The following is a 5764-nucleotide window of genomic DNA, read 5'->3' as shown; positions in this document are numbered from 1 at the left end:
ATTTTTATTTCCGCTGCAACATATTGTCTTCAGTACTGTACTTTGTATTTTAGCATCTCTTTAATCAAGACAATGAACGGTTACCACAAAAAAAAAACCATCATATTTTTAGAGATATGAGAAAAGGTGATTATTTCCACTTTCAGTTGAAGTTTACTGCGACACGTGTGGGCAGACAAAGAAGTCAGGACTATATTTTACAATTTGTTCCTTTATTGTAACCAGCGTGACGGTTGCAACGCCATAAAAGGCACGCACCCAACTGGGGTAGACATAACACCAACTTCTTTTCATACACACATTAAGACAGAAGTATATTGTTCAAAAAAATGTTCTGTGATTGTGTTCCAAAAATGCTGTAGTCATGTTAAAAAAATAAATAAAAAAATCATGACATTTTGGTCTGTTTCCATTTTGAATAAACTCCCTTAATTCAGATTCAGAATCATCTTTATTGGCCCGGATTTTTCTCTAGTACTACAGTAAAAAAAAAAAAAAAAAAATCTGTTTTAATAGCACTTCCTTCTGTGAGTCCCATATGGTCTAGCGGTTAGGATTCCTGGTTTTCACCCAGGTGGCCCGGGTTCGACTCCCGGTATGGGAAACTGCTGTGCTTTGAGTGTTATGTAATCTACGGATAAAATCTGACTGTACATCTTTAACTGTTTCTGTGTGTGTACTTGTTCGATAAGGTCAGCCAAAACAGTGAGACGTGTGCGTTTATCAGTGAAATGCACACAACTGAACAAACACTGGTGAAAGTGTTTGGCCAGATGAGACTTACTGGTTCCTAAAAGCTTCCTTTTTGCCCCCACAAGTTATTGAACAGTTCAGTCTCTCTAAAAATAAGACAAAAACAGCATCATGTAAATGCTTTTTTTGGGGGGGGGGCGCAATAAGATCCTTTTTTTCCCCCTGTTGTCTTCGGCGAAACTTCCTGAAAGATGTGCTTTGGTGAGTTTGGTGCGGCACAGCACAGAGAAACCGAGCTGGCGACCGATACTTCAATCACCCGTTCAGATGTCCACACCCGATTTAGCCAACCGACGGAAGTGAGTCGGATTGCGGCTCATTTCCTCCTTTTACATAAGAGCCGAAATAGAAAGAATTGAGAACGTTTTATCAACTCAAATGACTTTACGGCTTTGGGCGTGTGTGTGTGTGTGTGTGTGTGTGTGTGTGTGTGTGTGTGTGTGTGTGTGTGTGTGTGTGAAATTGTTTGCTTTAATATGATTATGAATAATATTGTAAATTGAGGGGATCGTTGTTTTTGAATGGATGGCTCTACTTTACGAAACGGCAAAAGGAGAGAGAAATGGATTTCGTTTGAACGCAACTTTATTCGGAGGACGTCTGCACCTGGTTGCTTGAACAAAGGGTGGGCAGACTTTTTATATTCATCGTAAAGCTCTCTGCTTAGGAACAATGGCCGTTACCGAAAGCCTCTCTTCCTCTTTTTCTTTCTATTAATTACACCACGTCACTTTCAGTCGAGCTCAGTGCTGCGCGGCACGCTGTGGCAGAACGTGGTACTACACCGAACTTACACCTCAAAATATGGACTTGCGAGTACAGTATACTGTCAAAAATTTTCTTCTCTACCCCCCCCCCCAATTTTTCTGCTGTAGACTGCAAATTTCCCACAAATAAAGGTTATCTTATTTTATCTTAAAAAATATTAAAAAGAAACAATCCTTTAAAAATTGGCGATATAGCGGGGCGCAAATGATGCCACGGGGTTTGTGATGTTTATTATTATCAAACGTGGCTGCATGGTATGTAACTCTACAGACTGTCCTCAATACCTAAAACCAGAGAGGATCAAAATATCATATACAATATTATATAATGTGAATATTATTAGCTGCAAACCATATCATGAGGTGGGTTCATGAGGTTTAAAACACGACGTCTCAGTCTGGCCTCTAAAAACAAACGCAGTCAGCACTCCCTCTCTCTCTCTCACACACACACACACACACACACACACACACACACACACACACACACACACACACACACACACACACACACGTGTTGTAAAGGAACATTACGTAATTTGGTGTTTCGCGAGTGGTGTGTGTACAGTCAGTAATTTGAAGTCGCCGTGACCTCCTCGCTCCCCTCCTCCAGCAAGCCAGTCAATCAAATTGTCTCTGCACAGCTTGTCTTCTTCACTTGCGCATAACATCCCACAAAAGATATGTTATGGTATTATGTAACACTTAATGTGTACAGTGGTGCCGATTGCATCATACGGACTCCTCGTCGTAAAGAAGCAACTCTGTGGCTTGCCAAGCACGTGTTCAAAACGTTAAATGCGGTGTGAAAGGGCAGTGTGAAAGGGGCTATTGAAGGAAAAGGTTTCTCAGTCGGAAACCTTAAACTTGCGTGGCAAAAAGACTTCTTTCACACAGAGATCCTGCAAAATAGCTGCAGCAGAGCTGAGCATCTGTGCCTTTCACACAGAACACCAACGCAGGGCAAAAGGAGCCAGTCAGTGTGAAATCGGCAAATGAAAGAAATCTGCCAGTAAAAAAATCCTCAATCGAATCAAGATCCGTCAAAAATTTCATACAGGGATCCTGCAAAAGAGTTGCATAGAGTCTTTCTGGAATTCATGAGTGCCTTTCACACAAACCACAAATCCATTTGAGGGCCATGCTTGGATGAAAAAAGATAATACATCAAAAGCTACTTAGTATTTGAGTTGTTGAGTTTTTTTTCATTGAATACTACTCTTACTCAAGTAATGATTTGGATGACTACCTTTTATATTTGCTTGACTCACATTAGAACGTGGCATAAAACTCACTTGAATGCTTAATTAATGAGCTTTGTCCCTTTACTTTTGTCCATACGTTTTACTTGCAGCGCCTCTAGCAGTTGTAGTGGTCACAAGAGGAACAACAAGGGTCAATAAATTGTTGGCATAGCATCTTGTGACGCTAACCCATGCTTGAAGGATTATATAACGTGAAGTGTGCTTTGCCAAAACACCTGAGTGTGTGTCTTGGTTGTCGAGTGTACATTTTAAAGTCCCACGTGGATGATTAACGGTCTCACCTCGAGGTGAACTCCGATGTTTGAAGAGTGGCAGCCATGTTGTCCGCAAATTAACAAATCATTGATTGCGTAGGTGAGATTTTGAGGCAGGTCAAAAAGTTCTCCCAGTGTGTATCTGAGTGTTAGCATGTAGCATATAGCATGTTGCAGATAGTGTACAAGACTTGCTTCAGACGCAAAAAGCTGTTAATATGTAGACAGTGCACATAGCCCACGGTATTATTTCGAACATAGCGTGTAGCATATAGCATGTTTCATTTTGCTCAAAGTCATGTTGCCTGTAGAATATATCACTTGTTAATACTGCATAATAGCATACATATTATAGTACATAGCATACAGTGCATGTCGCAGATTTCATACAATACATAAAATATCTCATGTCGAATACATGAGTTGGGATCCAGCATGTAGCGCAGTTCTTCCAGTATGTATCTAAGGTTAGCATGTAGCATACACCATGAAGCATGTGGCATATAGCATGTACATATAGCATGATGCATCGAGTGTGCAAGACCCGTTGCATCATTGCATTAAGATTGTGGTATGTGGCATGTAGAGTAGACGCCATGTACCATGATGCATATAGCGTAGTACGCAATGTATCTTATGGATATGATTTCGCTCTCAGTGCGGCTGAGCTCAAATTAACTGTCCAAATTCGCCACGGCTCAGGCGGTCCACGCAGGCTACATGAGGAGGAGCCTCCGGAGGACCCAGCTACAGACGAATACGTAGCATTTAGCTCGGCCATGTTCGTATGTGCTATCATGAATCGGTTGGCTTTAATCTGGGCTAACACCATGCTATATGTTTTATAGCATGTAGCACAGAGTACAAAAGAAGCAACACAGAATATAGCATGTTTTTTAGCTTTTAGCATACATCGTAGATGATCATGTAGCATTTAGCTTAGCCGTGTTTGTGTGGTGGCAAGGCCAGGTTCAACAGCATAGCATTCAGCATGCACCCTATGGCACACATTAAACAGTAGATCTCGAACGTAACATGTAAGCCTTTAGCTTTGCCGTGTTTGTGAGGTCGCTGGTGAGTTGCGTGGCCTTTAGGCGGGTTCAACCGCATCATTTCGCAAGCTCTACTGTGTGTATTAAAAAACATTTTTCTTCTTCTTCGTCTTCTTTTTCTAAATACACTGCTAGCAACCGGGGATCACGTTCCTGCGCGTGTTTACAAATGTGCAACACATAAATCCTTTCACATTACTGGCAGCCATGTGCCTCGCATTCCTCCGCAGCCAGAGTATAAAAATGGTCTCTCTCTCTCTCTCTCTCTCTCTCTCTCTCTCTCTCCTGCTCTCTCTGAATGGAGGAAACAAACTCCGTGAACTTGAGCGTCTGGACGCCCGCCAACTGCTATCAAAGTTGATCCTCTTGTTTATGTTTCCAGACGGGAGCACAGCCACAAAGGCAAATGTTTGCCGACATCAACAAGGAGCGCTTTGGAATTGTTCGGCTAATCGCAAAGCTGTAAATATTTAACTTTGGGGGTGAGAGGAAAAAAAAGGCCAGTGTTTTTGGAATGTTTGTATGATTGTCAAAAGGGTGGGCAAACCTTTGTACTGGTTTTTATAAGGGACACATGGGCCAGGTCATTTGTTGTTCAGGTGAAATAAAATAACAAATAAAGTAAAAATGTGTTTAGGGTATGTAAAGTGTGTAAAGAAGTTTAATTTAACCATAAAATAATAATTTATTCTCATTTGAAATTTTTCTTATAATATCCATCAATTTTCTGATCCGCTTATCCTCACACGGGTCGTGAGGCGTGCCGATGCTGATCCCAGCTGTCTTTGGGCGGTAGGCGGGGTACACACTGAACTGCTTGCCAACCAATCGCAGGGCACATATAGACAAAGAACCATTTACGTTCACGAAATCACACATCAGGACAATTTAAAGCGTTCCATTAACCTGCCACGCATGTTTTTGGAATGTGGGAGGAAACCGGAGCACCCGGAGAAAACACACACAGGCACAGGGAGAACATGCGCATTCCATACATGAAGGCCGGTGCCGAAATCGAACCCTGCACCTCTGCACCGTGAGGTCGACGCGCTAACCAGTCGACCAGCGGGCCACCCTAGTTTCTTTTAATGAGCTCCAATTAATATCATGATCATTTATTCACCAGAGTAGTAAAAAAATTACATCAAATGAAATTACCGATTTATATGAATGACATACACTTGAATTCAATTAAAATGAAGTTGAATCAAAGGAATTTATCAAAGGTACAATTAAAAATAATTTAATCATATTTTTTAAGAGACTAAATAAAGTGACCATTCCAATATTTAATCACAATCTTGTGTGGATTAAATGAAATTAGATATCCCCATATTTTTTGTTGTTGGCACATGCCTATATCAACCATTTGTTTATTGTCGGACAATTTCCACAACAAACGAAACACTTGTTTGTTTTTTTAAAGCAAAATGCACAATGATTTGATGGTGTGCATGAGTCAATAAATATCCAAGCAGTGATCAACTTCATCTCTGAGTCAGTGCGAACTGTGAGGCTTTCCCACCATTTGTACCCAACCCATCCGGTCATCGATAAGGAATCTCCATAAAGTCATCAACATGTTTGTTTTTTTATCCTCCATGTGCGCACGGGTTGTAATTACTAATGCATCTCAAGCGGTATCCAGCAACGGCTCGCATTTCAACTTTGCT

The 5764-nt window shown here is 41.1% G+C and overlaps 1 non-coding gene across 1 annotated transcript; it reads left to right on the top strand.

Moving 5' to 3' along the window:
- Nucleotides 1-532: 532 nt before the first annotated feature.
- On the top strand, nt 533-604 carry trnae-uuc (transfer RNA glutamic acid (anticodon UUC)). Its single transcript has one exon. It is a non-coding gene; the product is annotated as a tRNA-Glu (tRNA).
- The last annotated feature ends 5160 nt before the right edge of the window (nt 605-5764 follow it).

Source organism: Hippocampus comes, unplaced genomic scaffold (genome assembly GCF_001891065.2).
Source record: "Hippocampus comes isolate QL1 unplaced genomic scaffold, H_comes_QL1_v1.1 scaffold315, whole genome shotgun sequence".
In the NCBI taxonomy this organism is placed as follows: domain Eukaryota; kingdom Metazoa; phylum Chordata; class Actinopteri; order Syngnathiformes; family Syngnathidae; genus Hippocampus; species Hippocampus comes.
This window is presented reverse-complemented; position numbering and strand designations above follow the sequence as displayed.